The sequence below is a fragment of the Cryptomeria japonica genome, chromosome 7 (genome assembly GCF_030272615.1).
Source record: "Cryptomeria japonica chromosome 7, Sugi_1.0, whole genome shotgun sequence".
NCBI lineage: Eukaryota > Viridiplantae > Streptophyta > Pinopsida > Cupressales > Cupressaceae > Cryptomeria > Cryptomeria japonica.
This window is the reverse complement of record NC_081411.1, coordinates 38,514,961-38,525,957: the sequence shown is the minus strand read 5'-3', so window position 1 is coordinate 38,525,957 and position 10,997 is coordinate 38,514,961.

The following is a 10,997-nucleotide window of genomic DNA, read 5'->3' as shown; positions in this document are numbered from 1 at the left end:
TTTGAGATCCAAGATAAATAGAAGAAATTAAATTATCCAAATCTATAATTGAAGGATCAAAGAAAAAAAGGTCTTGATCTATAGAACACATAGTTGTTATAGTCTCTTTCACTGAGTTCAAGAATTTTTGCCAATTATACAAAATCAGATGATTATTTCCCTAAAATATCTGATGATTTCTCACTAACAAAATAGGATGAAGGAGAAAAATAGGGCTAATGTACCAAGCCATCAACAAAAAAGAAGAACGAGTAGGAGGATGTGCCCCAACTAGGCCCAATTATACAACAAGGAGATGGCATAAATAAAAGGTTGATTCCAACAATGTCACCACTTCTGCCAAAGATCCATAGAAAAGGGGCATTGGTGAAGGAGCACCTGGGTGTATCTACAATCAACACCACCAAGAACAGATTGTTTTTAGTTTGCTGCTTTTCAATTTTCATTTGTCTTCTTCATTTTGGGTTGATTTTGGTTTTGGTTTCTCTCCATTATCTTTGCAATCCAATTTGTAGAGTCTTTATGTTCACCATATTGTGGACTGGTAATCCATTATCAAAGAAGTTGATATTTAATGATTGATCTAATAAGTCAAACCTCATTTTCATTTAAAGTTTGGGCTGCAATATTTAATAATTGTGTTGCGATAATACTTTTTGATTGCATAAAATTCTTTGAGAGAAACAAATCATTTTCCACTTCGCAGCTAGACAATATCTTGGCAAGTAAAAGATAGATTCGACAATATTTTGCCGGCATGATCACTGATAATGCACATTGGAGCTTTGGAATAAGAAAAGAAAGAAAAAATCAATTGCACCTGCTTTGGTAAATCTGTGTGCAATTTGTAGAAGTGTAAATGAGTTGGTGAATAGTTAATACAAGTGTGATTGACTAATATACTCCATCTTTGGCAACACCCACACAACCTTGGAATAGAGTGCAGAGATCCTTCAAACCACAATAAAAGAAGATTTGTTTATTTTTAAGAGTTTAGAAAATTTCCAACAAATGCAATAGACAGGTGTACATGAGGAATTTTAAACATTTCTTAAAAATCTATTGAGAATAATTCGGCTCCCAGACAAGAGGGACAATTAAAGGCTTAAATGGTCAAATGAGAAATAGAATAGAATCGACCAACGATGATTAAGCATGGAATTTAAAAGGATTGATATGGGAAGATCCCAATCGGTGAATCAAAAAAATCAGGAAATGGTAATTATAAATGGCTATACAATTAGGAGGAAAGAGGAGGTGAGGGAAACCAGTGCATAGAATTGTGGAGAGTTGTGCACTATCTAATAAAATAGTTTAATGGGGTTACGTAGTGGGAGTGAGAGTTAGCCAATGAAATTTGTAGGAAGGGGCTTGAGAATAGAGAGGGGGGAAGCTCTTGTTATTACTTGTAGAAGATTTGTAGTTTTGTTGGAGGTGACTTGTTGGGAGGATAGTCAGAAGTTGTCTTTGGATGGATCAATAGAAGATCATCTAGAACTTGTTAAGATCCTAGCGGGGAGGTTATGTAGCTCTCTCAAGGGGAGGGATATTCTATCCTAGGGTCATAATCAAAAAGGTAATTTTTTTTGGTGTTATAGGTTATTTGGAATTGGATGGACAATTACATGGTCAAGTGGGTGTGTTTTGGTGGAAGAAGGTTTGAAATAAATTCTGAATAGATTCTCTTGGCTCAAATGTAATTATTTCTTATGGTTGATTGTCCAAACTAAGTGACTCACATGGGAGAATCTACAAGAGAGGGATTTACAATGACCTTCTATCTTTTTGTCTATTTGAATAGTGAATAATAAACTTCACATCTCTTCCTTCAATGCCCTTACTCTAGGGAGATTTGGCATTAAAAATGGGAGGTGTGACCACATGTTTGTGTTCATGCCACTTCTATGGCTGAATTATAGGAAAGTATTGGGAGACCTCCAACCAAGACCTCTTTCCTTCAAGTTGTTTGGGTTATTTAACCCACTTTAATTTTTTTGATTATGTAGTTGGAAAGGAACCCCAAGATATTCAAGATTACAAATTGGTGGAAGTTCATTTGTGGTGAACAATTATTAGTAGGCTTCAAGAGACTATGTTTACAAAATGGGACTTGTCTATGCTGGTGGATCGTGGTGATTCTACTGTTATAAGGAATTTAAATCTGGGGTTGAATAGTTTGAGTTTCAGTATTGATAGGAGGCATCGACATACCAAACAAAGGATTCATCGATAAGGGAGATAGTTCCCTCCTCCTATAGGAGTTTTGAAGTTAATATAGATGGTTCTTCTCGAGGGAATTTGAGGCATGTGGGAATCAGTGACATTGGTAGGGGAGCTGATGGTGGTGCTATTTTATTTTTCTCTATTTATAATGGGTCACTCTCTAATAATTTTATGGAGACTCTTTCTATTATGTATGCTATTAAGAGAGGGTGTTCTCCTACTTGGAAGATGATCATTTGTGAGTCTAATTCATAGATTGTGGTAGATATGGTAAGTAGATGCTGAGCCTTTTAGATCTTTAGAATATATTTTATTTTGTCATATTCCTAGGGAGTGGAATAGAGTGGTTGATTTCCTAACTATCTTGGCTTTTGAGAACTTAGAGGGATGGGATGTTGGGCACTAGGAGGTGGCACCTCTAGAATATGTTTTGATGATGGAGAAGTTAATCATGGAGGCCTAGAATATGTATTGATTCTTTCTAATTTTTTTCCTTTGGGGACTTCTTATTTATATTTGGTTGTTGTTTTAATTCGCTCTAAGGACTTTTTTCTTGTTCTTCTTGATTTACATTGAATAATTTTTTACCCATTTTTCAAAGAAAAAAAATCGTGATAGAGGTCTCTCTCTCTCTCTCTCAATTTTTGTATATCTTTCCCAAGTCATATCTATCTATATCTCTCCTTTCTTTTCATATATCTCCATCTTTATATCCCTATCTCTCCCTCTCTCCTTATCTCTCCCTCTTTCTATCTCCTTCACTCTCTTATTCACTCCATATCTCTTTCTCTCTATTTACCTCTCACTCCTCTATCTATGCATTTCTATCCATATCTCTATAACTCTATCTCCAGATCTCTTTTTATATCTATCTTCTTATTCCTCTCTATCTCTATCTGCATATATCTCTATCTATATCAATCCCTCTCTTTCTCTCTATCAATTGAGCTATCTCTCCCTCTCTCCTTATTGCTCCCTCTTTCTATCTCCTTTTCTCTCTTATTCAATCTATATCTCTTTCTCTCTATTTACTTCTCACTCCTCTCTATCTCTTTCTATCCATATCTCTATAACTCTCTCTCCATATCTCTTTCTATATCTATCTTATTATCCCTCTCTATCTCTATCTGTATATATCTCTATCCATATCACTCCCTCTCTTGGTCTCTATCAATTGAGCTATCTCTCCCTCTCTTCCTCTCTATCTATTAGTCTATCTTTCTCCCTTACTCTCTCTATCTCCCTCTCACTCATCTCTATATCTCTCCATATCAAGTCCTCTATCTTTATCTCTTTGTCTCTCACTCTCCCTCTCCCTCTCCCTTTCTACATATTGATATGTATCTCCCTCTTACACCTTCTCTCTCTCTCTCTCTCTCTCTCTCTCTCTCTCTCTATTTATTTGTTTATCTATACCTCTCTTTATTTTTGTCTTTCTATCTAACTTCAACATAGTGAACTTAGGTTTGTCTTATGGTTCTAAATGCATTTTCTTCTTTGTAAATATAATCAAATAATGAGTCCCATCCATCTAAATCTCTCCCCTATTAAAATTTACAAAAAAATCTACTTAGTATCATGCCATAGCCAGTGGGAATATGTTCCACTAGAATGGTTAACTTAACTCTCTTTTCTTGTTGAGCTACAAGAGAGACATGTCCCTCTTAGAGTTTCCTAATCAAAGAAAACTATTTGGATTCCATGAAGTATGATTTTTTAAAAGTCTTTGTTAAAGTAAATCATAGAGCTTTTGCTACTATCACAGACATTACATTATGCGAGTCTCCTAAGTGTATTATGCAATTGCTCAATCTGTTATCATTAATATACAAAAAAATGTATATAAAGGGTTGGGTTTAATATCAGACACAACAAAGGTATGGTATTTAGCGTTAGATGACAAGCAAGAGGACGACACTTCAGAGTTGACCATTATTTAATCTACTAATAGCCTAAGAACATTTTAATTTCACATATTTAACTAACAGGTCAAGCTCATTGTGATTTAGCTTAAGGTTTTCAATACCTTAAATCTGAATTGTAGTGATTTTGTAAAAGTCAACTATGTCAGATAGGCTCAAATTTGTTTAGAGGATTGAGAATATATACTTCTTTGGGTTACGTCTAAGAACTTCTGAAAGTTGGGAGTTAAGGCATTATTGTGACAAGAGGAACTTTAACCTTTACGAATATTTAGTGTACCTTTTGAGTTCACACTTTATTGTCATCAAGTGAGCACCACAAAAGAGGATTCACATTTTGAGTTAATCTACTTCAAAATTAAATTGGCCTTAGAACATTTTGAGTTAACATATTTAACTAACTAATCAAGATCATTGCGATACAACTTAAGGTTTTCAATACAGTAAATCTGAATTGTAGAGCTTTTGTAAAAACACTATATTAAATAGGTTGGTTTTTTTTAGAGGACTGAAAATCTATACTTTTAGGAGTTGCATCTAAGGACTTTCAAAAGCTAGGAGTCAAGGCGTTATTGTGAGGAGAGGAAATTTAACCTTTGGAATGTTTAGTGTACCTTTTGAGTTCACAGTTTATTGTCCTCAAGCGACAACCACACAACAAGAATTATCAAGAATAGCATAAATATATCCTCCTCCCTTTGACTTAGATTTGTATCCAAGGAATTTGACTCATAGTTTCTATAATTTTTAGATACACATTATTTGTTTCTAACTTCTTCTATTATATCCCTCATAGTAGCAATTTGTGTATATCTCTTCATCTCTAGACAAGTAGCTCCATCATGATTAGTCCACTTTCGGACACCGACAGATGAATTTATCCACTTTCTTGAACATTAAATTCTCACTCTTGGAGTGAAGAGAATGGTGAGGAATTTAAGGTAGACGCCACTTCCACGTTTCTCTCGAGGGAGGAGAGTTGTCTATCCTTTCAGGGAGTTGTCTTTCCTTATCTGTTAAAAGCTTTAGGTAATCATTATTGTACTTAGCCAAAAATTTCTCCAAACCACAGAAATTGTCTCGAATAGTACCCAGAAAAGAATACGAGTACGAAAAATTAAACAAGATCTAATAATTGTAACAAAACCTATGGCTGTGCTCGTCCAGGGAAATTGTTGAAAGTTTGTTGGTAAGCAGTTTCTCGTCTCAGCACGTCTCCTATGTGTAATTTCTTTGCTTTAGTCCCATAAATAAAAACAATTGCCGACAGGTTTTTAAATTCAGTGTTTCACATACATTTGGTAGCATTTGAAATGTGTTTCACATAAAAACAATTGACCGTCACTTAATTTTGTAGATTTTAAGTTTTACGAAGGTAAAATTCAAAATTTTAAAAAAGTAACATAATAATAATAAAAAAAAAATCTAAGAGCTTTATCAGAATTTTTTCATCATAAAAAATTCATAAATCTAATAGAAGTCAAAAAAAGAAAATATATTGTGATCAACCTTTATTTATGTAGTCTAATTAGGAGATAAAGAATCCCAATCAAAAACATTGTATATGGGAGGAGCCTGCAATGCCCATATCAACAACCGCATTCCATAATCAGTTAATATGAACAAAGGAGATGGAATCAAAATTACAAGAAAACTAATGAATCTACTTACACAAATGTCAAATTATGTCAGAAAGAACTATTAAAAGTCTTGTTGTTCAAAAAAGAATCTGTAATCATAGAATCTATGTGACAAATAATTTGTTTCCAACCCAATTCACAAGATTTCTCTCAAGCTACAAGAAGGTCAAGAGCCTCCATTTCATTATTAATACTAAATCTTTTGGCAATAGAGACCAAGAAGTGAAAAGGTAGTAACATTATGTCCAAGACCATCTATCTTAACTTCACTTGGATTAACTCTACAATAGCCATTCTTAAACACTTGTTTTGAGGGGAGATGACCATTTTTCAAATCTAATAATCTTATAGGATGCCTTGATTTGAGATCTAGGATAAATAGAACCAATGAAATTACCCAAATCTAAATGTTTGATAATCGAAGGATCAAAGCAATAAGAAGGTCTTGATCTAAAGAACACGGAGTTGTTATAGTTTCTTTGATTGAGTTTAAGAATTTTTGCCAATTATACTAAATTAAATGATTATTTTCCTAGAATATTTGATGATTTCTCACTTAAAAAGTTTGGTAAAGGAGAAAAATAGGACTAATGTACCAAATCATCAACAAGAAAGAATGAGTAGGAGGATGTGTCCCAACTAGGCCCAAATGTACAAGGAGATACCATAAATAAAAGGTTTATTCCAATAATGTCACCACTTCTGCCAAAGATCCGTAGAAAAGGGGTATTGGTGAAGGAGCACCCGAGTATATCTACAATCAACACCACCAAAAACAATTTGTTTTTAGTTTTATTTTTTTTCAATTTTGGTTTGTCTTCTTCATTTTTGGTTTGTCTCCATTATTTGTGCAATTCAATTCACAGAATCTCAATCTTCACCATATTATGGACATAGTAATCCATCATCGAAGAAGTTGATATTTAATGATTGATCTAATAAATCAAACCTTATTTTGATTAAAAGTTTTGGCTGCAGAGGTCAATGACTATGTTGAGATAATACTTTTTTATTGCATAAACTTATTTGAGAGAAACAAATCATTTTCTACTTTCGTAGCCAGACAATATGTTGGCAAGTAAAAGATAGCTTCAACAATATTTTGTTTGTATAACTGATGATTTTGGCAAAACCAGTTCGTCAGTTAGTATTGTCATTGATGACCAACACTTACCGATGAATAAGGCCAAGCTCATAGGCAAGAAGATAAGGTAAACCTCAATGGTTTACTCATGGCTGCAAACAGTATGGAGGATTTAGTGCATCCCAAATATGCATCATTAACATACTTAAGTAGTGTGTTGTTAGAAGACTAATCAGTTGAAGGGAAAATAGAGTAGTTGATCGGTCAGTCAAGCACCAAATAGGTATTGAGATCATTTTCTTCAAACTGACAAATGAAATGATGATGCAGTCACAAGAGGTGACTCAGATTGCAGTTTAGTAGTCTTATACATGACCAAAACACTCTAGATAGACAGTTGATCAGTCTAATTAATGATAAGTGACTGGTGGCAAAAGGTGAAGAGTTACACCGGTGAACTGGTAATACAGGTTGAAGGACGATATCCTCTGAGAATCTCGAAGTAGTGACTCGTAAGCTGGATGCGATGACCAAAGGTGAATTGATCATGGTGAGATATCATCAAACAAATAGATAATGCAGTCTACTGAAGTTAAAAACTAGTTAAGGTGAAATTTGTGCAGATTTTCCAGTTCGCATTAAAAAGAAAAAACATGATCCAGAGGTTGGTGAAATTATGAGTTGTAGAGGTAATTAAGGATGAGTTGGTGGTGAAATTGGTGGAGAGCGCACAAAGAGAGTGTGGGAAGATTTGGAAAGTTTTGAATTTCAAATCTATTGAGTTTTGTATAAAGGCTTTTGGCAAAAATCAAAAAATTTGATCGTAAAAATTGTAAAGTGCAATTCTGAGGAGAGGCGATCCAGCAAGATGCGAAGAGGGTAGAACTGCTAAGTGAATAGCAGAGTGGTAAAGAGAGTGTGTAGAGCTTAGATAGTGTGAAGAGAAGAGAAAGAATGTAGAGCACCAAAAGAGTGCAGAGTAAGTATGATGAAGAGCACCGGTAGAGTTTAGAGCAAGTGTAACCGGTGGTCAAACCGAAGAGCTTCATTTGGATCTGATTAATCTAGGAGTAGCTATTAAAACAGATCATTCCCTCTATTATTTTCTAATAACTACAATTGTAAAATCCCTTAACCGGGTGGACTTTAACATGTCCCTTTGTAAAATCCCTTAACCGGGTGACATCTTAAATGATGTTCCTAAGTCCTTTAACAAGGCTACCTCTAACAGGGTAAAGGTTCTAACAGGCCTTAAATAAAATCCCTTAACAGGGTGGCACCTAACAGTGTCTTTGTAATCTCCTAACAGGGTTGGCTCCTTACCGGGCATACTCCAGAAGAATGCAGATTTTGTGAGTTTCTACTCACACCATGGTTTTCTCCCATTTGGATTTCCACATGATAAATCTTGGTATTCTTGTGTGTTACATTTTTGTGTGCATGTTTCCTATCAATACCACTTATAGTGATAAGTGTTAAGTTGGAATAAGTAGTATCGATTAAGGTTAAATTTGTAATAATTGGTATAGTGTTGATTCACCCCTCCCCTCTCAGCATTGGTTTGGATTAACATATCTTGCGGGCATCATCACTGACAATGCACATAGTTGGCGAATAGTTAATACAAGTGTGATTGAATAATATATTCAATCTTTGGTAACACCCACACAACCTTGGAATAGAGTTGGAATATCCTTCAAAGAACAATGAAAGTGGAATTGTTTATTTGTAAGACTTTAGAAAGTTTCCAACAAATGCAATAGACAAGTGTACGCAAGGAATTTTAAATATTGCTTAAAAATCTATTGAGAATAATTTGGCTCCTAGACAAGAGGGTCGATTAAGGGCTTAAATGGTCAAATGAGAAATAGAACAAACATTGGCCAGTGAGGTTTAAGCAAGAAATGCAAAAGGACTGATATTTGAAGGTCCCAATCAATGAATAAGAAATACCATGAAATGTCAATTATAAATGGCGATACAATTAGCAAAAAATATGAGGTGAGGTGGGGGAAACCAATGCATAGAAGTGTGGAGAGCTATACACTATCTAAAAAAATAGTTTAATGAGGCTGTGTAGTGGGTGTGAGAATCAACGAATGAAGTTTATAGGAAGGAGTTTGAGCATAGATAGAAGGGGAAAGCTTTTGTTATTACTTTCAAGATCATCTAGAACTCATTAAGATCCTAGTGGATAGGTTATGTAGCTCCCTCAAGGGGAGCGATATTCTAGCCTAGGGTCATAATACAAAAGGTAAATTTTTTTGTGTTGTAGGTTATTTAAAATTGGATAGACAATTACATGGTCAAGTAGGTGTGCTTTGGTGGAAACAGGTTTGAAATTATTTCTCTTGGTCTAAATGTAATTTTTTCTTATTTTTGGTGGCCCAAAATAAGTGACTTGCATTGGAGAATCTACAAAAGAGGGGTTTCCAAGGACCTTCTATCTTTTTCCTCTACTATAATAGTGAAGAATGGACTTCACATCTTTTCCCTCACTGCTCATACTCTAGGGAGATTTGACATTATCGATGCGAGGCATGACAATAAGATTATGTCCTTGTCACATCTTTGGTTGAATTATTTAGAAAGTATGGGGTTACCTCCAACCAAGACCTCTTTTCTTCAAGTTCTTTGGGTTATTGGCCCTACTTTCATGTTTTTGAATATGTGGATGTAAAGAAACCCTCATATATTTCAAGATTACAAACTCATGGCAATCCATTTTGTTGGTATTTTTGTATGGTTTTGTCATTGATGTCAACACCTACTAAAGCACTAGCACTCTGGAGATCTAGCAACATTCACTAACAAATAAGTAACTATTGCACAGTTACTGGTATATGGTTCTTCGGCAGGATATAATGATCACCGGCACATGGAATGATATGGAAGACACTTGGTAATGTCGAAGACATTGTGTGGACACTTTGTTTTAAAGAATTAATCATTGGTATAATCATATTTGCATATTTGCTTTTACCGGCAAATAGGTCCAGGGTTACCTAGGGTTACACCGGCAGGTTTATCTTTTCCAAATCAGCATGGCATGCTATGGAGATGATTTATTATTGTTGTAAATGCTTTAAGATGACATGTTTAATCGGTTATTGCATCAGATATTATATTATTTGTAAAATGTTTTATTGTAATATCTTGTAGAGCCGACCTACTAAAATTGGTCTTAGGTTATGGTATAAATGTAAGATCTTATTTGTAAGATCGAATGTGGAAATGCGAAAAAGAACTAAGTGAAGGTATATGCAAGATTAAGCAGATCTATACACAAAGACATCATTTGAAGGAGAAGCTAGGTTTTTTATCAGCATTACATCGGTATTGAATCCAACATATGAAGATGCTATTTTGTGCAGTACATTCTTATTGGATTTAATCATCCAACTATAGTCAGTGTGACTCCCATTTTGTGATTGAGCAGTGAACTCTAGGCTGTTGGCCTTTCTGCATGTGCAGACCCCATTTATGTACACTTAGTATCTGCAGTAGTATCATCTGATTGTGGGTAAGGTTTCCCACCATGGTTTTTCCCCTTACAGGGTTTCCACGTACAAATATTGGTGTTATGTGTTGTGGATGACTTTGTGTTTATGTTTCATTCATTAATCTTTACCGGTATAGCAATTAATTGTTAACACTGTCTACCGACATACTTAACTAGTTTACCGGTATTATGCATTAAGTTGGTTGAGTTGTTTTTGGTTTGAATTTATTAGACAACTGATTCACCACCCCCCCCTCTCAGTTGTCTCAAGGACCTAACAATTGGTATCAAAGCCTAGTCCTCTTTTGCAGAAGTTTAACAACTTGAGGAGATTCAATGACTACTAATTATTTCAGGAATGACAGTCCTAAACTTGATGGAACCAACTATGGGATATGGAAGATCAGGATGGAGACACATCTGAATTGCATTGGTAAAGACATCTAGGAAGTTACAAAGAATAGTTATACTGCTCCAACTACCTTAGCTAAAGATGAGGAGAATGATTGTAGAGAAAGAGAAGCACTTTTGAGCGCTTTATCAGATCAAGAAATCATGGGATTATCAGATAGGTCTACTGCTAAAGCTATTTGGGATCATTTGGAAACACTGAATGAAGGAGATTC